Raw genomic sequence first — 26614 nt, 5'->3', positions numbered from 1 at the left:
GATGAAACACTGGGGTGAGCCAATTACGGGCTGTATTGTGGGTGGTCAAACACTACGCTGCAGGAGTATCTTCATTGCCCCTGAAGAGTGTGGTCGAGAATTGTCATGAAGGGAACGCATGGCAGTTACGTTACGCGGGTTGTACTAAATCAGGCAAAACCCCTCCACAGGACTTCGCACTTGGCGGGAGACATTATTCTCAATACATCTTTACGTGCTGACTGTACGCTTAGAACTGAAAAGAGCCACGTGACGCGATAGACGGGTATACTGGAGACACTGCCCAACGCTTCTGTGCAAAGCTTCAGCGTATTTTCACTGTGGTTTCCATTTAGCGCCCGACTGAACTCCGAATAGCCCTTGTATTTCAATATTAAAGAAATAATTCCACAAATTTTACAGCAGTGTAACTTTTTACGCGCAAAAGCTAGGCACTGTAGCAATTAACTTTTTGACATTTCATTTACATAGCTGGCAGCAGCGGTTCGTGAAATAGGTCTGTTTTCCCTCAGATCAGTTCTTAATCCTGTCATTGCTGACACTGGAAACATACAAACTTTCCCTCGCCGATGTGATTCGTATTGACTGTGTGTGTAGGGCACGACTTGGACTTCAAACAGACGTGAATAGGCAAACGCAACTCTCAAACGCTTTAATGAAAATTGAGTTCGAAATGTTTCGACCTTTTTATGTACTTTGTACTCATAGCTCATATGTAAGGAGTCCGCAGTCGAATGAGTAAGCGCGAGGTCTCTGGATCGAGTCTCGCTACCGGTACAACTTTTTTTGCCAACTTTCTGCATCGGTATCCGATACTATGCTTGGATATAGGTGATACGCTGCGAAATTGAGTGACGACCGAGGACCGTTTATGTATGTAAACCGAGTCTGTTTTGCAATAGATACACTGAACTAAACCATGGACATGCAAAAATACGGTGTTCCTTACATCTGCTGTATGCCGCGATAATTATTGTTTTCAATGTTTCTACGATCACTATCATCCTGATTCGTACGGTGTTCCATAGGTTACGCATTGTACTTGTCACAAATGTAGATACAATAGTACACTACTGGCCATTAAAATTGCTACACCAAGAAGAAATGCAGATGATAAACAGGTATTCATTGGACAAATATATTATACTAGAACCGACTTGTGATAACATTTTCACGCAATTTGGGTGCATAGATCCTGAGAAATAAGTACCCAGAACAACCACCGCTGGCCGTAATAACAGCCTTTATATGCCTGGGCATTGAGTCAAACAGAGCTTGGATGGCGTGTACAGGTACAGCTGCCCATGCAGCTTCAACACAATACCACAGTTCATGAAGAATAGTGACTGGCGTATTGTGACGAGCCAATTGGCCACCATTGACCAGACGTTTTCAATTGGTGAGGGATCTGGAGAATGTGCTGGCCAGGGCAGCAGCCGAACATTTTCTGTATCAAGAAATGCCCGTACAGCACCCGCAACATGCAGTCGTGCATTATCCTGCTGAAATATAGGGGTTCGCAGGGATAGAATGAAGGGTAGAGCCACGGGTCGTAACACATCTGAAATGTAACGTCCAATGTTCAAAGCGCCGTCAATGCGAACAAGAGGTGATCGAGACGTGTAACCAATGTCACCCCATACCATCACGCCGGGTGATACGCCAGTATGGCGATGACGAATACTCGCTTCCAATGTGCGTTCGCCGCGATGTCGCCAAACGCGGATGAGACCATCATGATGCTGTAAACAGAACCTGGATTCATCCGAAAAAATGACGTTTTGCCATTCGTGCGCCCAGGTTCGTCGTTGAGTACACAATCGCAGGCTCTCCTGTGATGCAGTGTCAAGGGTAACCGGAGCCATGCTCTCTGAGCTGATAGTCCATGCTGCTGCAAACGTCGTGGAACTGTTCGTGCAGATGGTTGTTGTCTTGCAAACGTCCCCATCTGTTGACTCAGGGATCGAGACGTGGCTGCACGATCCGTCTGTCATCTCGACAGTCATTGGATCTCGACTAACGCGAACAGCAATGTCACGATACGATAAACCGCAAGCGTGATAGTGTACAATCCGACCTTTATCAGTCGGAAACGTGATGGTACGCATTCCTCCTGCTTGCACGAGGCATCACAACAACGTTTCACCAGACAACGGTGGTCAACTGCTGTTTGTGTATGAGAAATCGGTTGGAAACTTTCCTCATGTCAGCACGTTGTAGATGTCGCCACCGGCGCCAACCTTGTGTGAATTCTCTGAAAAGCTAATCATTTGCATATCGCAGCATCTTTTTCCTGTCGGTTAAATTTCGCGTCTGTAGCACGTCATCTTCGTGGTGTAGCAATGTTAATGGCCAGTAGTGTATAAGTAAAATGACTGCGGACTTGATTGAAAGTGCTCGTGCATCCTTTTGTTTTTTTAACTTCCTGTCTCCTTAAGCAAAAGCTTCGTCCCTTTGTTCCAGGGTGAAGATTAGGAAAATAATAATGAATGATTAGATAGTGATAATTTGCAGCGTCATAATACCTGTTCCTGGAATTTCGTGGGAACGAAAAAAAAAACCTACCGACAGCGAGATTCGATCCGGAGACCTCAAGCTTATGAGCGTAAGCGCTCGCTCGCCTTTTTTTATCATCTCTTTTTGTTCGTAATTTTTCGTTGCATTCGTTCGTTGGCGGGCGTCCCTTGTCACCCGTTCAAGTTCATAGTTGATCGATTCACTCAGTTTATTATTATTATTTTTGTTATTATTATTATTACAGAGGGCAGCTAACCCTGTGACCGGACATGCTTAGCTACAGTGCCGGATATTTTCAAACTCTATTTTTCTCGAGAAATGTTGAGAATTACGTCTTCCTGTTTGCGTATGTTAAAGTCGTAGGCGCGCTCCACTTACATTGTCAATACGAATCAAATTTCTGAGGGGAAGTTGGTACGGTCCCCTAGTGGAGCCGCATGACAGAGCGCACGTCCGTGTGCGATCGGGCCGCTCCGCGCTCATCCCCCGCCGTGCTGGCCACGTTGTGGCGCCGAGTCGCAGTCATCGCACGCTCTTCTGTACTTATTTTCACCTATAAGTAGAGTGTACTTTGAATATTCTTTATTGTTGATGGCTCTAAAACGAGGTAGTATTACAAATATGTGCCGGCCTCTGTGGCCGAGCGGTTCTAGGCGCTTCAGTCCGGAACCGAGCTGCTGCTGCGGTCGCAGGTTCGAATCGTGCCTCAGGCATGGATGTGTGTGTATGTCCTTAGGTTAGTTAGGTTTAACTATTTCTAAGTCTAAGGGACAGATAACCTCAGATGTTAAGTCCCAAAGTGCTTAGAGCCATTTGAACGATTTGAATTACAAAGAAGCACATTTCAGAATTTTTCTTTTTTGTGTTATGTGTATTTCGACACAAGGACACGGTTCCGCATGACATTGTATGCAGCAGTAAAGCGTTTCCTATCGCTTTTTGTTCTTACCGAGCATGATGCACCTTATTAAAGGTCCGTGATATTTTACTAACAATTCATTGTTGCTTGGAAAGTGCCTATTTCGAAGCTGCAACGGATTTTCGCTACCTGATCGACGACCTTTCATATACTTTCCTTTCTTAGTGTTATGCATAATGCCTCACGATGAATTTCGGTGAATGAAATATTCTTCCCCGCATAATCCTTGCAAATGAAGTGGGAATTTAGCACATACATGTCTAAGGAGTGGAAAAAGAGGTTTTTTTTTTTACCATTTCAGTGCTTTCCGAAAACATTCCGTTTAGCTAAGTAGCATGTCGTTGTAATCCAACGCACGTTTTGTTTGAATTTTTGTATTAGTTTGGAGGGGAGTTTTTCACAGCTGATATTATGCAGCTGTATGGCATGTCGTCTACGTACTGACGTGTTTTATGTGTGCCACTTTTAAGACTCTCATAGCATCTGCTGATCTAAATTCCATCTCACCTCTTTGAGATTTGGCTTCAAGGTTTGGCATACATTTCCTGTTCATGCGACCTGCTCCTACTGCATTTGTTCTTCTTTCTTGCAAGTGGCGAAATAGAGACGGACTTATGTACAGCTGTACACATACAGCGTGTGTTTTTTATGTACCCAACCCGGGTACGCACCGGTACCATTAAGAGTCTACGGCGGATGACTTGACGCCATAGCGTATTTTGTTTGGGAGCCACGAATAGAATTCAGAGAACAACGCTAAGTGAGTGAATGTCATCAGTTTCATATAACGAACGCGATGTAAGCAGCTCATGCCAGGAAAATTGTCTGGAGGTATGAATGTTGTGTGTTCCACATTGAATTGGCGTTTGTAGTGACGTCTTATGGCAGTGACGGAGCACATCGTGACGTTAACTACACTCCCGGAAAAAAATTAGTACACGCTTTTAAAGGTTTCCAGTTCACTCAAGATTTATCGTTGCAACGGTACATATGGAGTAGACGAAATCATTACATTCGCAGCTCAACAGCACAAGCGGTTCTGAAGTCCCAAGTACCGACCCATGCTGAAACATCCACATTAGTACGTCGTGTAGTCTCCGTGGGCGGCAATGCAGGGGCTGACTCGGCATCCAGTCGATCGTACAGATGGTTGCTTGATTTGGGGGTGGCGACCAAACAGTGACGTCATCGGTCCCATCGGGTTAGGGAAGGATGGGGAAGGAAGTCGGCCGTGCCTTTCAAAGGAACCATCCCGGCATTTGCCTGAAGCGATATACGAAAATCAAGGAAAACCCAACTCATGATGCTCGGACGCGGGTTTGAACCGTCGTCTTCCTGAATACGAGTCCGATGTGCTAACCACTGCGCCACCTCGCTTGGTGTACAGATGGCGAATACTGTCCTGGGATACGTTATGCCACGCCTGCTCGACTTGTTCAAGTAGTTCTGCGAGAGTTGTTGGTTGACGAGTTGCGCGAGTCACTTCTCGTCCCAATCCACATGTGCCCAATTGGAGACAAGTCCGGAGATTGTGTTGGCCAAGGAGGTTGCTGCACTTCTTGCAGAGCACGTTGATTTCATGGGCAGTGTGTGAGCGAGCACGTGGCCAGCGCTGATCAGCGTCCCCTCCAGAAACACCAAAAGTGAACGAGAGTTGTATCTTATCCCAGACCATAAGGTCTGGGGTCGTACCATAGTGTTGTTGAGGAATGCTCTCTACGAGGCAGCATTCACCAGGCCTACGTAGTACACGCAAACAACCATCATTTGCGTGCAGGCAGAATCTCTGAAGACTACAGCGCGTCATTCCATCTTCCAAGTGATCCTCTGACGGCGGCTGTGCTGCGTGGAGTCCAGAACCTCGTCTGCCGGTGACCACTGATACCAGCATCGTTGCACAACTGACGCAGCACATTCAGCTTGTCTGACAATTCTCCGAAAGGCCGTTCCGCCCCTCGGAAGGCCACAATTTGACCCTTGATAAACTCACTCAGTTGTCGGTAGAAAGCACGAGAGCGCTTCTGTGACGTGGTTACATGCTTGATTCACACGTTGGCATCACACTGAGCCTTCTGGCTGTCAGCGCTCGCTATTAAAGGGTAGACACAGAAGCGCTCTGGTAGGTACTGCACTACGCTTTCTGTTGGCGGACGACGTTGATACCGTTATCAGCACATCTGCTATCACCCTAGTGGCATATCCCGTCATCGAATCAAAATCGACGTCGTCTCCCCAGGTGTACTAATTTTTTTCCGGCAGTGCAGTGTAAATATTCTATGGAACTCTGTGTGTGTGTGTGTGTGTGTGTGTGTGTGTGTGTGTGTGTGTGTGTGTGTGTGTGAGAGAGAGAGAGAGAGAGAGAGAGAGAGAGAGAGAGAGAGAGAGAGAGAACTTAAATAAAAGAAATAATCAGAAAAAACCATTCATGATCTACATGTGATGCATTGCTGAACCTTTCTACAGTTCTTGGTAGTGGAGTCGTTATGGCAGACTTCTTCGCCGTAGCACGCACAGAATCTTGTCCACATCTAGATTTCATTTAAGGAAAGTGGAAAGTTAAAACTTCAGTCATCTGCTGCGCTGTTGCAAAACTCAAGTGGCGATCGTGGCAATCAGTCGCGATGACTAAATAACAAACAGTACTGATAGGCGTTCCGCCTACGGTCCGTGAGCATACGAAAGTCATGTTTGTTGCCGAAGGGGTGGCCTGGTAGGAGACGCCCAACTTATAACTTGGACGTTCTGTAGTGTCATGGGATGACATTTTCTAAGTTCCTGTCGCATATATACGTCGTTAACACTGGAGGCACTAGGACTGCGCATAGATATATGCTTGAGTAGCAGCTTAAGAGTTAAGTTTGTCTTAATTACTCTGATTGCTTTCAACGAATCTCTTTTGTTGCAAGACGAGACCTCGCATTGGTCGGTTTGATACCCCATTTCACCACGTCTCACTCTTCGTTTGGGTATGAAAATTCGGGAAAAAATCCATGGTGTAATTTCCCCTCAGTTTACTACTTAAGTTTCCTTAATCACGCTGATTAGATTCAAACAGTTAAATCTTGCTTTGCTATACTTCACGCTAATCAGTGTGACATCTCATTTGCCTGTTTCCCTCCGTACGTTTGACAACGAGAAATGGGACATAATCCATTTATACCCTCTAGGAGATCTTGCTTTTGTTTCATTCAAAAATTTGGTCAAAAAAAGAATGGTTTTAAGTTTCACCGACTCGGGGTCATTAGAGACAGAGAAGTTGATTGATGATCAAGGATAGTGGAAGGAAGTGGGCAGTCAGTTTATCAAAGAATCAAAGGAAACATCGTGGCTTTCATCTGAATTCTTATTTGGGTTAATGACGGAAAACGTAGCTGAGGATGTTCGGACAAGGATTCTCCAAATGAGAATCCATTGTCGTAACCACAGCGACAACTTTTTTAAGCTGTGCCGAAGAACTTTTTCAGATGTCTTCGTCATTTTGTACCTTCCGACCAAGCCTTGAAGTACCGCAGTGCTGTTTTTTCCGAGGTTCTGCAGATTCTCCAAACCATAATGTAGAACGAGAGAAAGGAGAAATGAATTTGCACGGAATAGGTCGTGTTGCGGCTGCCGGCAGCGAATTGTGCGGAGATGAGGCTGGGGCCGCGTCAGGTGCGGTCTGCCGATCGCTGACCTTCAGGCTGCCGGGTGAAAGTTTTTCTGGGGCCACATTCTTCGGCAGAGTGGAAAGCGGCGGAGGAACCAAATTCCGCGAGCGGTTGCGTGTCGCTGCCGTCCGCCGCTTAAGTCAAATGTTTGGGTGCGACCTCCCAGGACATGCCTCATAGGGTCGGGTGCAATTCATCGCAGTTTGCGACCACTTTAAAATTGTAGATAAGTACACTGAAGAAACTGGTACACCTGCCTAATATCGTGTAGAACCTCCGCGAGCACGGAGAAGTGCATGGGCTCGACTGAAGTAGTGCTGGAGGCAACTGACGTCATGAATCCTGCAGGGCTGCCCATAAATCCATAAGAGTACTAGTGGGTGGAGATCTCTTCTGAACAGTACGTTGCAAGGCATCCCAGATATGATCAATAATGTTTGCTGGCCAGCAGACGTGCTTAAACTCAAAAGTATCTTCCGGGTGCCGCTGTCCGCGCCCGCCAATCGCGGCTCCCATGGTTCTCTCTGGTAGCTGGTGTTCCCACTGCCGTCCGCGCCCGGCTCGACTCGGCCGGTCTCTGGGGGCGCGGTTCTCATCTGTGGCGTCTGGTGCTCTGTATGCTGGTTGTTTCCATGGTCTCCACTTCTGTTTCTTGCTGGGCGCTTCGTAACTGGTCTGCGCCGAGGTCGGGTGTTTCGTTCGTGATCCGAGCCCGCCAGGCGCGTCCCCAATAGGTCCGTCTGATCGTTGGTGCTCCGATCGACGTCCACGCCCGACTGCTGGGGTCGTGGTCGTCATCTCAGGAGTGTCAGGACAAATCTGTAGTGTCTGGTGCTCTCTTTCGTGGCTGTTTTCTCGGTCCCCACTCCTGTTTCTTGTGAAATCTTGATGTGTGTGGCGTTGAGTTTTTCAGAAGTTCAAGAGCCAGATCCCAGGCCGTGCTGAGCTGGTATCCAGTACCACGGTTGATGAGATTCTCCGTGTTCTTGATCTCGATGGACTCTTTTATGACGCTGTCTTTGGTCTGTGTGACAATATAGGTGTCACTGTAGTTCATCAAGTGGCCGAGCTCTAGATAGTATTCTGCTATGGCTGATTTTGTTGCCTGCCTGAGTCTGGTGTGCCTCTGGTGTTCTTTACACCTGATGTCCACAGTACTGGTGGTCTGGCCAATGTATGACATCCCACACGCGCATGGTATGTTGTAGATGTCTGGCTTCCGTAACCCCAGGTCATCCTTTATATTCCCCTACATTGTCCCGCTTCCGTACGAGGCAAATATCTTTAGAAATGACTTCCTAACACTAAATGTTCGATGTTAACAAATTTTCCTTCGTCAGTAACGCTTTTCTTGCCATAAAAGTTGTAACGTGGAATTTTGTAAATCATAACATTTTTCGGTCGAAAATCCGCTTGTATGCGATGCCGTATTTTGACATTGCTTGTACATAATAAAATGGTGCGGTGTGGCCACTTATTATTTATTGTGGATGTTGCATTGTCGAACTATCTTGCAGGAATTGCTCACTTGTATTTCTTGCTAATGAATTCTTGCAGTTGTGAGAGAATTCGTTGGCTAAGAAGCAGCGTATCTGAGAATGTTAGACCTCAGGCACGTCGAAGCGGCGGGCCAATGAACCAGCGTTACCGAACACATGACGGGGTCGAGCAGGTGGCTCGAAGAAATGTTGTGCAACTTCCGCAACCGATTTCGGAAACAATTACAAGGACCACATTAACGTCATTCAATAGGATTTGACAGTCTCGCAAAATTTCATAAAAGACAGCGTGTTTGCATTGAACTATTATTGTGCTTTATTTTCCACCAGCATTACGGTTTTAGTCGCAAGTCATTATCAAATGGAATGCTGACAAGAAAGAGATACAAACCATGCAAATTATATGAACTCAACAGATTTTCGTAGAGAATCTTAAAACACGTATGCAAAGACTGCATACATAGCAGAGTGTGTGACGAGCGACCTTAATTTTCTTTCTTACGGTGAAGTTAATTCTTCCGGTTTGTACATACTTTGTATGTGGTTGGAAGTATATGCCCCGGGAAACTACATAGAATGTAGAAAACCTTGGAATGTGATACGTCAAAGACATCTTGAAATTTTATGTTGATAGTTCATGGTTTTCCACTGTCATGATAATAATTATGTTTGGATACTGGTTTGTTCTACACTTTTTCCATATTTTCGATAAAATCAATCTGCAAACAAAAATTTAACTTTTAAAACTGTTGGTTGGTGTGAAAACTTGAAAACGTGGAATTAGATTGGTTCGTAGGACGCATGTGTCACACCTCAACGATTCTGAAAATCAGAGAACTTTTGGTAGTCGAAGTGTATTGTTGGTCATAACGGAAGACAGTTTTGACCTTTTGTTTCTAGAATATATGTAAATTAATTTTAGCAGCTATTAGACTAATATTGATTCGTTTTTGCTAATCCTTCTCTTTCGCACCGGTACTGGTCTGTTTCCATACATAGTTCTCATTTCGTCACTAAAGATGTAATTTAATAAAAGTTCTCGGAAATATCCCTGCCCTACCGGAGAAGTTGTGACAAGTGTAGCAATATCAGAAATGAGCTCCGTAACCTCCCTTTAAATCCGCCAGCGAGTCCTTTGACGTCGTCTCCAAAATTGCCGCCTCCGTATGCCCCTAGACCCAACTCTTTTGAGTCCCCACCGCTGCCCAGTTGCCACTTGCGTCTGTTCTCGCTCAGAAGGAAAGCGACTACACGAGTTCACAAGTATATCTGCGGACTCGCAGCATTTCCGCTACATACGCAACCTTTCTGAAAGAAAGTTCCGCCATTAGATTGTAAAATACTATTCATTTTCGGTCATGAAACCGGCTATCTAGTCATTGTCAAGTACAAGATGAAATCTTACCAAATATCCGGCGAACCTAAATTACATAAGCAACCATTAGGCATGATGATTTTTAATAGCAATATAACAGCCCGTCAGTTAACAGCGCAAACTGTTCTCTTTATATACACTTTCTAGTAGGTGCTGACAAGTGAGTCTGTAACAACAGTTAAACGTGACACGACGATGAAGTGCAGTCTCTAAGTAGTGATTAATTATAACGGTCTCGAAAAATTTACAGAAACGAATAATAGGCTAAGCCCATAACTCGCTGTTAGTCCATAAAAGCAAGTTGGTATGACCTAAAGAATACAGAAAAAGCTCTCTTTAGGTCGCAGGGATATAACAGTGACACTGCTCTGTGCCCAGTTTTCGTCTGACGCAGCACATATACTTTCCCACGGTAGAGAAGAAATAAACAAGAATACAACCATTTTGTTTGCATTGAACGAAATATGTATGTTTCTCGTCTGAAGCTTCGACTACAGCATAAAACTTATTCCAGATAACACTCCTCCTCTAATGGAACGTATTTGGAATTGTGTGCATTGCATCAAGTAATTTTGTATTACACCCTCCACAACCTCACAAAACACAGTTTTGTTAAGCTACTTGATCCCGACAATCGGTCGTTTCACGTTGTCAGTGCTACTTTACAGTAGCAAGATCGTGTACTCATCTTCCGTACTAACAATACGTCACGACTGTCCTTACACTCCTGTGAGAGAGAACAAATCACATAGAGTATGAAACGACCGTAGCGAAACAGTTCTCGGATTTGTCAGACTTGCTACAGTGGTAACGAAGTAAGCCTCTTAGTACTGATGTAACAGCGACGACTTGATGTGTAAGTATGCAACCCGCAACATTACTTTCATACCCGTTCCATTTTTTCATCTCTAGTGTGCAGTCATGCTGCTGCCCCGCTGCTCGCATCGCTATCGCGCCCTTCTGATAGGGCGAGTGTAATTATGAGATAAGAAGTTAGTAATGTGTGTTGAGACGTGCTCGTTACCGGACGTGCTGACGGCATGTCCTTCATGAACAATAAATTGCCGGCCGGAGTGGCCGTGCGGTTCTAGGCGCTACAGTCTGGAACCGAGCGACCGGTTAGTTAGGTTTAATTAGTTCTAAGTTCTAGGCGACTGATGACCTCAGAAGTTAAGTCGCATAGAGCTCAGAGCCAACAATAAATTCGCTACCAAACGGTCGCAGTGATGCTGAAGGACATTGTATTGACTCCTGAACAACAGCGGTGTGCTAAAAACAGTGAACTGTGCCTATCAAGACGAAAAATGTTGTAGAATGTTGTTTATCTGGTCTAGGACGGGTCCGATTATCGAAAACCCAGAAACTCAGAAAAAGGTGTTACATTTGTAGCGGAGTGATATGTGAGTGCAAAGATAGGTTCATGTTAACAGAATCTTCCGTCGGTTCTGGTGATCTGGCGGGCCAGGGCAAAAGGCTGACACCCTGCGACACCAAGAAGGCACTCGTTCGTGCGCAACATATGGTCGTGCATTGTCTTCCTGAAATATTGTTGAACAAAAAAAACTTAAAAATCTATGAAGGTCCTAACTACTTTTTTACACTCATGATCAGAAATAATGAAGAAATAATTAGCCTTTCGGTCGCCTCGGTTCAGTATGTGTCCTATTATATAGTAGGCACGGGATCCGCCATGGGTCTTCATTACTTGTTCCATGTGTGATGGCATTGACGCGTATAAGGCGCGAATGGTGTCCTGTGATATAGCCATCTATGCTGCATTCATCTGATTCCATGATTCATCTGTGGTGGTTGGCATTGGGTCACAGCCCTGCACATGTCGTTTCACCATATCCCACACATTTTCAATTGGCGACTAGTCTGGTGATCTGGCGGGCCAGGGAAAAAGGCTGACACCCTGCGACACCAAGAAGGCACTCGTTCGTGCGCAACATATGGTCGTGCATTGTCTTCCTGAAAAATGGCGTCTGGGGTGTTGTGCAGAAAGGGTATGGCTACATGTCGCAGGACGTCATTCACTTAGGTATCTCTGGTTACAGTGCCCTGGACTCGCACCAACTGTGATTTGTGGTTGTATTCAATAGCACCCCACGCCATAAGACCTCGAATTGGCGCTGTATGTCTTGTGCGAATGCAGTCACTGTGAGACCACTGCCCCTGACTGCGGCAAACCAAAACGCGGCCATAATTTTCAGACAAACATGGATTCTTCGAAAATACTATCTGATGCTATTTCTGTCCCCAGTGACGTCTTTACATACACCATTGCCGTCTAACGTATTTCCGCAGATTCGTCAAAAGTATGTGCAGAGTGGACGATGCGCACATAACCCATGTCTTAATAAACGGCAACAGGCCCCTGATAGTGTACGACGTGTTACACTGTTCCATTGTTGCGCCAGAGCCGAGGAGGATGCAGATCTGTCCTGCAGTGCCATTAGGATGAGGTGTCGATCTTCTTGGGGGGGGGGGGGGGTCTGGGTGGTGCGACCTGACCCATCTCGTTGTGTTCTACGGCCTGCCGTGAACCATTCTGCATACATCCATTCCACAGCCGAAACACTTCGTCACACAAGAGCAGGAATTTTCCGGACGGATGCATCACTTACTCATGCCAATAATGCGCTCTCTTTCAAGCTCATTGATTTGGCAGTACACTTCACGCATACGTCATCGAGGCATCCTGCACGTCTGCTCAAAGCACACTGATCCATTACCTTCTGTTCATAGCGAGAACGAGAGCTCCAGGCACATTTTACCGGTAGGTGGTGTTGTACAATGGTGTGTTGACACTGAACCCGCAGACCGACATGGTTCAAATGCTAATCATCTCTGCAGATCATGCTAATGTACAAGCCCTGTGAATGTGAACGTCCTATCTGTAGCCGTTCAAGGTGTTCCGTTTTTCTGATCATGAGTGTATTATAAATTTTTTGATGTCTGGGAATTGGTTTCAGGACTAAAATTTGTTCTGGCGAAGATCTGTTTGATCTGAAGCCTGTTTGAAATTCGTCATTTTCATTCAAACTGATATATATGCAAAGCTTTCTAGATCTTTACAGTTTTCTTGATTGTTAAATACCAGCTTCCTATTTTTCTTCCTGAAGCACAGATTTTAGCGCAGATACCCATTAAGCTTTGTTTCAAATGACTTTCCTTTCTGAAGCACAGATTTTGGGCAAGCGTTGTTTCAAATGATTAGAAAAAGTCCTAGTGTTGTTTTTTGGAAGTCTTCTTCAGTTTCATGGAATTGATAGTTCGCATGTTGCCCTTCTGTTTATCTAATTGATTTCGAAACTTCCTGTCTACACTTAAACGCCAAAGCAACTGCTGTAGACATGCGTATTCAAAAACAGAGATATGTAAACAGGCAGAATACGGTGCTGCGGTCGGAAATGCCTATATAACAAGTGTCCGGCGCAGTTGTTAGATCGGTTACGGCTGCTAGAATGGTAGGTTATTAAGATTTAATTGAGTTTGAACGTCGTGTTAAAGTCGGCGCACGAGCGATGGGACACAGCATCTCCGAGGTAGCGATGAAGTGGGGATTTCCCCGTGCGACTATTTCGCGAATGTTTCGTGAATATCGGAAATCTGGTAAAACATAAAAACTCCAAAATCGCTGCGGCCGGGAATAGATCCTGCAAGAACGGGACCACCGACGACTGAAGAATTTTTTTCCACGTGACACAAGTGCAACCATTCCGCAAATTGTTGCAGATTTCAGTGCTGGGCCATCAACAAACATTGAAGGAATGCGAAAGAAATATTTTTGTGAATATTTCATAGCTTTATTCCGTAATTCATTGTATACCCTCGATTCCATCCCATGAGGATCTCTCTCTCACCGAGCGAGGTGGCGTAGTGGTTAAACACTGGACTCGCATTCGGGAGGACGACGGTTCAATTCCTCGTCCGGCCATCCTGATTTAGGTTTTCAGTGATTTCCCTAAGTCGCTCCAGGCAAATGTCGGGATGGTTCCTTTGAAAGGGCACGGCCGACTTCCTTCCCAGTCCTTCCCTAATTCGATGAGACCGATGACCATGCTGTCTGGTCTCCTTCCCCAAACAACCAACCAACCATCAACAAATGTCACCGAGCGAACCGTTCAATGAGACATATCGATATGGGTTCAAAATGGCTCTGAGCACTGTGGGACTTAACTTCTGAAGTCATCAGTTCCCTAGAATTTAGACCTACTTAAACCTAACTAACCTAAGGACATCACACACATCCATGCCCGAGGCTGGATTCGAACCTGCGACCGTAGCAGCAGCGCGGTTCCGGACTGAAGCGCCTAGAACCGCTCGGCCACTCCGGACGGCATATCGATATGGGCTTTCGGAGCCGAAGGTCCAAACGTATACTCTTGATGACTGCACGACACAATGCTTTACGTCTCGCCTGGGTCCGTCAATACCGACATTGGACTGTTGATGATTGGAAACATTTTGCTTGGTTTGAAGGGTCTAAATTGTATCGAGCGCATGGACATGTACGGGTATGCTGACAACCTCATGAATCCATGCACCCTGCATGTCAGCAGGGGACTGTTCAAGCTGTTATAGGCTCTGTAATAGTGTTGGGCGTGTGCAGTTGGGTACGTGTAGACACCACTCCCACAGGTGACACGTACGTAAGCATGAACATTATTGAGCATATCTGGGATGCCGTACAACTGCTGTTCAGAAGAGATCTGCACCCTATCGTACTCTTACGGATTTATGGGCAGCCCTGCGGGATTCCTGGTGTCAGTTCCCTCCAGCAGTACTTCAGACGTTAGTCGAGTCCATGCGACGTCGTGATGCGGCACTTCTGCGTGCTCGCGGGGACCCTACACGGTATTAGGTAGGTGTACCATTTTCTTTGGCTCTTCAGTTTAGTTACCAGGAATATGTCATGCACATCTTCTTATTTGATACTATTCGATATTTTGAATGCCTTGTGTCGAGATTTTTCTGCCTGTTCTCAATCTCCATTCCACCAATGATGTATTGTCCCTTTGGTAAAGGAATTTGATTTTGTGCAGGTTTCACGCACTTGTGTTTGAGTTGTTTCTGATTGTGTGCTAGCGTTTTCCCGATTTCGTTTGCCAATAATGCTATTCTTGTTTTAACCTCATTTTGGCCTGGAGTGTTTTATCTCCCTTCCCTGATAGTTTCTTTGTCTGTTTCTTCTGCAGACCTACTCAGTTTGTCGAACTGTAGTGTGCAGGAGGGAAAAGTCTTGAGCACGCAGATGCCTTCAAGGCCAGAGACGTGTATTCACTTGGCAGCTTCCCACGGAACTGAACGATGGAACATTGTTATAGTCCTGGGACGGTAACTCTCAGTAACAGCGTTTACTTTACTGAAGCATTAAAAAACTGGATAATGGGCAGTAACCACGCGCGTTTTTAGGCGCTGGCTCGATTTTCCCAGCGCATCTCGCACGCTACTGTTGCATGGTCGGATGCTTCCAAGAATTCTGTTATCTTGCACCGTGTAATCCAGAAAACGGAAATAAGCCACAAAAGCGCTCTGTCATGCTAGATGATTGTGTGAATTTTCTCTTCAGATCCCGTGTATCTTACAACCGAACCGTGTGTAACGCCTTGGTAGAACATTTCTCCTTTTTTTTCCCATAACAACTGCGTCTAATTCTGCTGGGTGCCAAAAATGCTCAGAAAGCTATGGTTGAAACTTACTGGCAGATAAAAACTGTGTGCCGGGACTAGAATTAAAACTGTAACGTTGCCATTTGCGGGACATGCCCTTACTGATTGACCTTGTAACACCATAGCTCAAATACTCTACTGATTTATTTGGCTTTTGTTTTATTTAATGCTACATCGTTGATCTTACGTAAATGTTTGTGATTGAATCGATAACATAAAATTGTATACTCCTTTCTTCGTAAGAACTTTGATGTCTTGACTTGATTCTATGCAATGTAGTGTATCTGTCATTTAAATTCTTTGTCCCGTTTGGAGGGAACAAAACTTACTATATATAATTGTAATTTCTGTGTGAATAATTTTTTGTAGAAATGTCAATATGTGCAAATGTTGTTTTATTTAATGTGTTTGTTCTCTGTTATGTAAACTGCTGACCTTCACTTAGGATTCTTAGTTAGTTTGTATGTAAAAGGTGTAGTGGTTCCTCTCAGGAACGGAAGTGTGTAGCGCGCGCAAATTGTGGTTGGCCTAAGTAGAAAAGGTGGAACTGAGAGTCAGTTGGGGACGAGCTACCAAACTGTGCACTGCCATGTAAAAGATGCATATTGTGCTGGTTCCGAGAGAGGCTTTTTTCTGCCGCTTTCCAATGCCTCGGATGGATGGATAAATAGCTGGAACTATTCTGGAATTTGTATCTATCATCGCCACCAAGAAATGACAGAGTCCAGCAATTCTACCTGCAATCCCACCTACCAACATGCCACCACATTGCGCAATCACTTTAATGGAGCACTATAGTAATGTACAGTGAAGGATCAGCTTAATGGATGTGTTAGTGTGCTCAAATATAAGGTACTTTATAATTGAATTTATGTACCTACCTTGATTTTTCTCCTTATCATAACACCTCTCAGGTTCCTCTCCGTTTGAACTAAAGTGATTTCCGAGTGTCCTTACTGAAAGAACATTAAAGCCCAGTGTTTTGCTGATTGATGCCTCTTGAACATAGTAAAAAGAAAGTTAAAGTTAATGTGGCAAGAGAGTGAGTTAAAGTTAATGATTCTTGCTGAAAATAATTTTCCTAGTAAAACTGCTTATTAATGTGTTGTTGCCAACTTCAAATTAAAAGTTCTTAAAACTGAGGCTTATAAAGTTTTGCTTAGTAAATGATCACATTACTGCCTGTTGTAAGTCGCAGAAAGTGAGTCAGTATCTTACATATATGTTAATTTTGTGTCTCACTGTAGTAAAAGTGGAAAACTGCAGTTGTGAAACGTTATATACTCATGTTTGCTAAGTGTTTGTCTCTCTTGTGTATTAGAAGTGCGTATTAATAGTATAACAGGATCCACAGTTTGTCTATTGTGTTAATGCTCGGTAACAAGTAACGGAAAGATCACTAATTATGAAAACCATAATTTATTTATTCAAAAGACAATGAAAAGTAACCTGTTAGTGGATTCCAATTAACTTTCATTTTAAATAGTAAAGTATTTAACTGAGAGAGTCTTAACCTATATCCAATTAATGATTCTGCAGTGAATAGTAACAATAACGTTATGAAGACCGTTCAGTCTGTATAAGCCCTGAAAGTAATAGTGTGTTTCGGTATCTGTTATAATTTTGCAAATAGTTTGTGCTGCTCTAACTGTTAGTTTCAATCTTACCGTAAACATATGTGTGTGTCAGAGTTCACTGCACTCGCATGTGACAAAGTATAGGTTGTGTTTATCCATTAAAGTTACTAATAACTATTTTCTTGAACGAGAATGTTAATCATTCTCTTGCCTAGTTAGGCTGGCGACCGTTTTCTTTATCAGTTAAACAGTGCAGATAGGCAAAATTTGTTTGTTACTGTTCAAATATTTACGTAATTCTGACTTTCATTTCCGATAAGCCACCTCCGTTAGGTACAACACGGTCAACATAACAAAATTCCTCTCAAGAGGGTAACACTGCTCTGTTGCTTTATACCATAATTGCTTTAACAAGATAGTTTTATTTCACGACCTGCCTACAACTTTAAGGTTATGGTACAGCAAAAGCAGACATGAGTGTTAAAACCTATCAATTTGACAGAATCTCTTCTAGCCTGTGGCTACTATCCAGGGGTGCTAGTTCAGCAAGGTAAGCAGGAGGGCGTTTGTGAAGTTTGAAAACTGAGCGTTACCGCCAAAAGTGAAGCTGCAAGACGGTCAGGAGTCTTTCCTCGATAATTCAGCCGGGAAGAACATTGCCCGTAAAGGAAAGGTCCTGGGTTCTTTTCCCAGTCCGTCAGTTTTAAAATGCTAGAACGTTTCTGAACACAGTCGGCTGCAGAGTGAAAGATTCATTCTGACGCGCTAAGATTGTAGCTATATTAAAACCTGGTAGAGAAAGAGACAGCCCTGAAAACAATTTGCGGATTTACTTGCTACAAGGGGTTGTATAAGCTAATCTTGCAACGGTTACTGGAAGAGGTTGGCCCATTTCTGAGTCCAGAATGAGATCAGGCTGGAATGCACACCTGAAGTTATAAACGGGGTCAAAAGTATAAAAGATATGTGTAAAAGAAACTGTACTATGGAAGCTGTCTGCGTGGACCTTAATGCAGCTCAATGTACTGTGAACCATCATATTTTATTAGAAAAAATCTTCCAGCATCACAAAACAGAACAGAATCTCCTTTGTAGAATTTCAAGGCCAAAGAAGCAATGAAGGAACTAATATGAGGTGCTCACGTAGTCATTATGTAGGCACCTTGCATATAAGTTCGACATCTTAATGTACCTGCACAATAATGTATTCGCCAAAAACAATGTCAATAAATAAGCCCGTCACAGTTTGAGAAGAGTAGACTTTCACACCTACAACGCAAAAAAATGCCTTCGCTCCTTCTTTGTCAGTGGCTCAGAAAGGATTTCAGTGTGCAGCCATAAAGAATTTTGATCACATGCCCGATAGTATAAAAAGTAGAGAGTCCGTAGATCATATTTTGAATCTCACGTAAAATCATTCCTTCTTGATAATTTGTTCTATTCTGTTTGCTAGTATTTAAACACTGGTAGTGAGATAGAAATATAATTAACATGTAACGTGAGCAATTTGTATGTTTATCGTTATTTATTTTTAACTAGCTACCCTCTCCGGCTTAGCACGGGTGAAAAAAGTTACGGAATACCTCCTAATATTGTGTCAGAACTCACTGTGCCGGACGTAGTGAGGCCAACTCGACGTGGCATGGAGTCAACAAATCGTTGGATGTCCCCTGCAGAAATACTGACACATACAACCTCCATAGCCATCCATAATAGCGGGGTAGGATTTTGTGCACGGACTCACTTCTCCATATGTCCCATAAATGTTCGATGGGATTCATATCTGGGTGGCCAAATAATTCGCTCCAGTCGTCCAGAACTTGCTTACAACCAATCGTGAACAACTGTGGCCTCATGACATGGCGCATTGTTACCCATAAAAATTCCATCGTTGTTTGAGAACATAAAGTCCATGAAATCTACAACTGGTCTCCAAATAGCCGAACATAACCAGTTCCAGCCAATGACCAGTTCGGTTGGACCAGAGAGCGCAGTCCTTTCCATGTGAACACAGCCATCAACTTTGGTCCTCTGCTTCGTAGCGTCTGCGCCACACTCGACACCTGCCGTCACCTCTTACCGACTGAAATCGTGTTTCATCTGACCAGTCGTCTAGGGGCCAACAGATATGCTCACCAGCCAGGAGAGACGTTGCAGGCGATATCGTGCTGTTAGCAAAGGCACTCGCTTCGGTCCTCTGCAGCCAAAGCCCGTTAACGCCATATTTCGTCGTTCTGTCCTAACGGATATGTTCGTCGTCCCACATTGATTTCTGCGGTTATTTCACGCAGTGTTGCTTGTCTGTTAGTACTGACAATTCTACGCAAACGACGCTGCTCTCGGTCGTTAAATGAAGGCCGTCGGCCACTGCGTTGTCCGTGGTGAGAGATTATGTCTGAAATTTTGAATTCTTGGCACTCTCTTGACAATGTGGATTTCAGAATATTTAATTCCCTAACTATTTCCGAAATGGGATGTTCCATGCGTCTAGCTTCAACCAACATTCCACTTTCAAAGTCTGTTAATTCCCGTCATGGGAACATAATCGCGTCGTAAACCTTTTCATATGAATTACTTGAGTACAAATGACAGATCCGGCGATGGACTGCCCTTGTTTCGCTTGTGCATGCGCTATTATCACCAACTAAATATGTGCAATCGCCATCCTGTGACTTTTGTCACCTCACTGTATAATCATACATTATTTGAAAATGAGCAGCGTCCAGCACACTTCACACGTAATTTAACAGGCCTTCGAAACTTTTTATAGCTGATACCCACCCACAGAATGATGAAAAGAAAGAAGTTTATCGTGTACTTCATTTTCGTTGTTCATGCAGTAAAAAACTTCAGCATCACACATCTTTTATCACCTCAGTGCAGTGCAGATGTGTATGACCGGACGACTTCTCAGGCGTAACGATAATTTCGTTTACGGGTCACTGCCTGGAGTTTTGATTTAACTCCTTCTGTCACGAATTATTTTTTCCTGAATAGTGGCTTTGCTGTCCAGTTCTTCGAATTAAATTATGATTTTTCAGATGTATAAATTATTCCTAGGTGCCCCCCAAGGGAGGACTTTGTGTTCAAGTGGGTGCAGTAGAAGTAGAAAACTCAAAGTATTTTATTTGATTTTATTTCATAAAAATACATAAGTTGAACAAAGCTTACTTAATGATTATATAAATAAACTATAGTGTGACACTTGTGAAGAATGATAATCAAAGAAACATTTTTTTCTATCCAGACGCAAGAGAATGTTACATTTTTACACATAAAAATTGGGTTTTCTTGCACCTGTCAAATGATTTTTTTTTTTGTCACTGACCACTGGAGGCCGCACAACGTTGTCCACACAAACATCAGATTCTGGACGAATTTCCGCATTGACTCGTTTTGAAGTACTTGGAGATGGCATTGGACTCTCACTAGTGGGACACCCCCTTTTCCTGGCAGCTGGCTTACCTATTTTTGTCAGTACTTTGACCACAGTTGCCCTAAAGTGTTAGGAACACCTAATTCTAACACGTTTTTCTTGTACTCAGTGCATGCATTTACACATGCAATGTCAACTGCATGAGTAAACATGGCTGTTGAAAATCGTGTTCGGTTTCAAAAGCAGCTAACTGCACGTTGTCTTCGAGTGCAAAGCCCGCTAAATGCCCAATAGGCGTGGCTGTCGCCCTGCACGTGAACAGACATAGACTTACCAATATGGACATTCAAAGCTACCTTTCAGTATGTTACGATTAGAGTAGGTATTTTTCTTATTCAGTTTTAGACTGGTTGCGCTGTAACAAATTCGTACGCAACGATAACATTGTCGCTGCCAGTTCATTGTCGTTTGGATGGGAAGAGTGTTTCGTGATTATCTCAGTGTCACTTACCATGCAGTTAGCGAGCTTTGCGTCTAGGCTGCTCAGCTTACAGCATACCGTATGGTATAAAACGTCTAACATTACCTCCATCATTGTCCTCAGGATCATCGGATACATCGTCAAGTTCAGATGAATTAAGGAGCTCTATAACTTCTTCTTCTGTAAGTGACCTTCGTCTATCTTAGACTCGGGGCATTGTGAAATCACCGTAAGATGACTAAAGAGACAGCGAAATAATGTCCTAAAGTTCTATGCTATTACAACCTGTCAATCACAATGTCCTCATTTGGAGACAGCGTAAAGTTATAAATATGTCACTTTTCGTTTAGTTTTCACCTTCAAGAATGCACGTTTCTATGCACAAATAGTTTTTTTTACCTAAACACAGAAGATATTAACCTGCTGAGGGAAGGTACAAAGATCACTGGGGAGCGTCTATGTGACTGTGCGCATTCAGTTTTGTTTTGTGGTACCACAGATCGACACGAGATGTCGACACCGCTCTCAAATAAACTCTCTGCTTGTGACAATATGAGTACAACAATCATAAATGGTAAAATTTAACGACTTTTAATGCATTAAGCATTTATGTGGTATGTCCTTACATGAGGACGCCATGACCGAAAGGGTTAAATTCGGAAAACAACGTTAGCCATATAATATCGTCAGTTTCGCATAACGTAAACGAGTCCAGCTATGCGCGCCAGAAAAGTTCTCAGAAGGCACTTTTGGAGAGAGATATCATGGCAGTGGTAGTGGCTGTGAGCTACTGTTTGACTGGTCTGGCCGACTGCAACGAAGTCGGCGCGAGTGACAGCCACTTGTCGGCCGCCCAACTTGCCAGTTTGGTGTGCGCTACTTTCCCTGTATGACCTTACCCTGCATTAAAGAACAACTATATACCAAATAATCTGTTCTTACAGGCTTAATATCTGATACGTCCATTATAACAGGTTGTTCAGGAATTTGGCAATAGGTCCCACCAGCCCCGGTACTACAGTCGGCAGCCTTACGCCTGTCTCCTGTACTCACAAAGCCTATGTATTAGCAAAAATCGCATCGAAATCCCTACAGCAGTTAAGCTGATTAGCTTTCACATACAGACAGAAAAACGATACGCCACATTTTAATTTATATTTGTATGGACGTTTGAGGAGTTCTCCCATTCACCACTGGATGACAGTGGCATCGTTTTCATAGATCATCCAGTTTGCACGAAATATTTATTAATTACGTACAAAACCTTCCCCGTGAATCGGTCTATATGTTAGAGAGAACCTCTCAAAATCCCTGGAATAGTTCCCTAGATATGCCCAAACAAGGTAATGGGACCACGACATAGGACATTATATATGTGTAGAAGATACAGGGTGTTTCAAAAATGACTGGTATATTTGAAACGGCAATAAAAACTAAACGAGCAGCGATAGAAATACACCGTTTGTTGCAATATGCTTGGGACAACAGTACATTTTCAGGCAGACAAACTTTCGAAATTACAGTAGTTACAATTTTCAACAACAGATGGCGCTGCAAGTGATGTGAAAGATATAGAAGACAACGCAGTCTGTGGGTGCGCCATTCTGTACGTCGTCTTTCTGCTGTAAGCGTGTGCTGTTCACAACGTGCAAGTGTGCTGTAGACAACATGGTTTATTCCTTAGAACAGAGGATTTTTCTGGTGTTGGAATTCCACCGCCTAGAACACAGTGTTGTTGCAACAAGACTAAGTTTTCAACGGAGGTTTAATGTAACCAAAGGACCGAAAACCGATACAATAAAGGATCTGTTTGAAAAATTTCAACGGACTGGGAACGTGACGGATGAACGTGCTGGAAAGGTAGGGCGACCGCGTACGGCAACCACAGAGGGCAACGCGCAGCTAGTGCAGCAGGTGATCCAACAGCGGCCTCGGGTTTCCGTTCGCCATGTTGCAGCTGCGGTCCAAATGACGCCAACGTCCACGTATCGTCTCATGCGCCAGAGTTTACACCTCTATCCATACAAAATTCAAACGCGGCAACCCCCCAGCGCCGCTACCATTGCTGCACGAGAGACATTCGCTAACGATATAGTGCACAGGATTGATGACGGCGATATGCATGTGGGCAGCATTTGGTTTACTGATGAAGCTTATTTTTACCTGGACGGCTTCGTCAATAAACAGAACTGGCGCATATGGGGAACCGAAAAGCCCCATGTTGCAGTCCCATCGTCCCTGCATCCTCAAAAAGTACTGCTCTGGGCCGCCATTTCTTCCAAAGGAATCATTGGCCCATTTTTCAGATCCGAAACGATTACTGCATCACGCTATCTGGACATTCTTCGTGAATTTGTGGCGGTACAAACTGCCTTAGACGACACTGCGAATACCTCGTGGTTTATGCAAGATGGTGCCCAGCCACATCGCACGGCTGACGTCTTTAATTTCCTGAATGAATATTTCGATGATCGTGTGATTGCTTTGGGCTATCCGAAACATACAGGAGGCGGCGTGGATTGGCCTCCCTATTCGCCAGACATGAACCCCTGTGACTTCTTTCTGTGGGGACACTTGAAAGACCAGGTGTACCGCCAGAATCCAGAAACAATTGAACAGCTTAAGCAGTACATCTCATCTGCATGTGAAGCCATTCCGCCAGACACGTTGTCAAAGGTTTCGGGTAATTTCATTCAGAGACTACGCCATATTATTGCTACGCATGGTGGATATGTGGAAAATATCGTACTATAGAGTTTCCCAGACCGCAGCGCCATCTGTTGTTGAAAATTGTAACTACTGTAATTTCGAAAGTTTATCTGCCTGAAAATGTACTGTTGTCCCAAGCATAATGCAACAAACGGTGTATTTCTATCGCTGCTCGTTAGTTTTTATTGCCGTTTCAAATATACCGGTCATTTTTGAAACACCCTGTAGATACAATACTAATTATTATACGAATGGCCAGCCTGTAGCATTGCAAGCCGAATACCGGTTAGCTAAGAAAATTAATGCAGTAGAACGTACAAAATATTGTGTTTTTCATTTTTAATTATGTTGTCCTGCCAAGAAGCGACGAAAAATCAGTCAACAGCAGATTAACTAAGATTTTGGCGTCCCTGAAGTGGTGTTCATACGACGTTGATCTGTAAACTGCTACATTGCCGGACTGAAACGGTTCTGAAATACAACCTAAAACTAAACCCGGCGTACAAAGTAATCCAGCATGAAGAGAAACAACGAAGCTATTTTTGTGTTGTCGCCGCGCGGGATAGCTGCGCGGTCTCAGGCGTCGTGTCACGGTCCGCGCGGCTCCCCCCGTCGGAGGTTTGAGTCCTCCCTCGAATATGTGTGGTATGTGTCGTCCTTACCGTCAGTCAGTTTAAGTTAGATTAAATAGTGTGTAAGCTTAGGGACCGATGACCTCAGCAATTTGGTCCCATACGACCTTACCACAAATTTCCAAATTTTTTTCTGTTTGCCTTTGCCACCATCAGTGAAACGAGCGATTGCCAATCGGCAGCCAGGAGGACAATAAGAGTCCATTCTCAAACTTTGTAATCAATACAAGGAAACGTCGGAAAACGAATGTGGCTGTTAATGAAAGGGAGGTATCGCTGCTGAAGGTCACTATAGTGAAGTACACGCAGAGGCCTGCATTCCTCTGGTATATTAACGAACTGTACTTCGAAGATTTCACTTAAGTGACATGATTAAAATTCAAGAATTAAACAACCTATCCAGTTAATTGGGAGGGCGGAATCGCCATACGGCGAGTAAGGAGAGCGAGAGGACGTTAAACCACACTGCACTCCCCTGCCAGCGACGGAAACACGCAGCGGGCTTCATACTTGTTCTGATGCTGGTGCAGGAGACGCCATAGCATCACAACGCTTCTGTCTGCTGCCCATATCTGGGTGTCCAAACTACTATTCGACGTGTGTGGAGGGTGTGGCGATTTGACAGTGGGTTGCTCAGTCAACCAGTTTTATTTAAAAAAGAAAGAAAGGAAGCTTCGATGTTAAGCTTTAGGTAAGAAGTGCAACACCGAGTGCATTTTTACAGTCTTCCTCCCCTAGTTCTCATTGGATGGACAGTTTAAGTGACCAAATACACAAAATGGCGCCATTTTTCCCGGTGACAAATCCTGCAGAACGATGGGCGTATTTTGTTGATAAATGCACTAATGGCCATTAAAATTGCTACACCACGAAGATGACGTGCTAAAGACGCGAAATTTAACCGACAGGAAGAAGATACTGTGATATGCAAATGGTTAGCTTTTCAGAGCATTCACACAAGGTTGGCGCCGGTGGCGACACCTACAACGTGCTGACATGAGGAAAGTTTCCAACTGATTTCTCGTACACAAACAGCAGTTGACCGGCGTTGCCTGGTCAAACGTTGTTGTGATGCCTCGAGTAAGGAGGAGAAATGCGTACCATCACGTTTCCGACTGATAAAGGTCGGATTGTAGCCTATCGCGATTGCGGTTTCTCGTATCGCGACATTGATGCTCGCGTTGGTCGAGATCCAATGACTGTTAGCAGAATATGGATTCGGTGGGTTCAGGAGGGTAATACGGAACGCCGTGCTGGATGCCAACGGCCTCGTTATCACTAGCAGTCGAGATGACAGGCATCTTATCCGCATGGCTGTAACGGATCGTGCAGCCACGTCTCGATGCCTGAGTCAACAGATGGGGACGTTTGCAAGACAACAACCATCTGCACGAACAGTTCGACGACGTTTGCAGCAGCATGGACTATCAGCTCGGAGACAGTGGCTGCGGTTACCCTTGACGCTACATCACAGACAGGAGCGCCTGCGATGGTGTACTCAACTACGAACCTGGGCAAAACGTGATTTTTTGGTATGAATCCTGTTTACAGCATAATGATGGTTGCATCCGTGTTTGGCGACATCACGGTGAACGCACATTGGAACCGTGTATTCGTCATCGCCATACTAGGATATCACCCGGCGTGATGGTATGGGGTGCCATTAGTTACACGTCTCGGTCATATCTTGTTCGCATTGACGGCAGTTTGAACAGTGGACGTTACAATTCAGATGTGTTACGACCTGTGGCTCTACCCTTCATTCGATCCCTGCGAAATCCTACATTTCAGCAGGATAATGCTCGACCGTATGCTGGAGGTCCTGTACGGGCCTTTCTGGGTGCAGAAAATGTTCGACTGCTGCCCTGGCCAGCACATTCTCCATATCTCTCACCAATTGAAAACGTCTGGTCAATGGTGGCCGAGCTACTGGCTCGTCACAATATGCCAATCACTACTCTTGATGAACTGTGGTATCGTGTTGAAACTGCATGGGCAGCTCTACCTGTAGACGTCATCAAAGCTCTGTTTGACTCAATGCCCAGGCGTATCAAGGCCGATATAACGGCCAGAGGTGGTTATTCTGGGTACTGATTTCTCAGGATCTACGCACCCAAATTGCGTGAAAATGTAATCACATGTCAGTTTTAGTATAATATATTTGTCCAATAAATACCTGTTTATCATCTGCATTTCTTCTTGGCATA

General features: G+C 44.3%; 1 protein-coding gene across 1 annotated transcript in view; it reads left to right on the top strand.

The window, feature by feature from the left end:
- LOC124718836 (all trans-polyprenyl-diphosphate synthase PDSS1) overlaps nt 1-26614 on the top strand; it is a 738036-nt gene that overhangs the window by 255512 nt on the left and 455910 nt on the right. The window lies entirely within an intron of this gene.

The sequence above is a fragment of the Schistocerca piceifrons genome, chromosome 10 (genome assembly GCF_021461385.2).
Source record: "Schistocerca piceifrons isolate TAMUIC-IGC-003096 chromosome 10, iqSchPice1.1, whole genome shotgun sequence".
Taxonomy (NCBI): Eukaryota; Metazoa; Arthropoda; class Insecta; order Orthoptera; family Acrididae; genus Schistocerca; species Schistocerca piceifrons.
The sequence above is the reverse complement of the archived record's forward strand: the minus strand, read 5'-3'. Positions and strand labels throughout refer to the sequence as shown.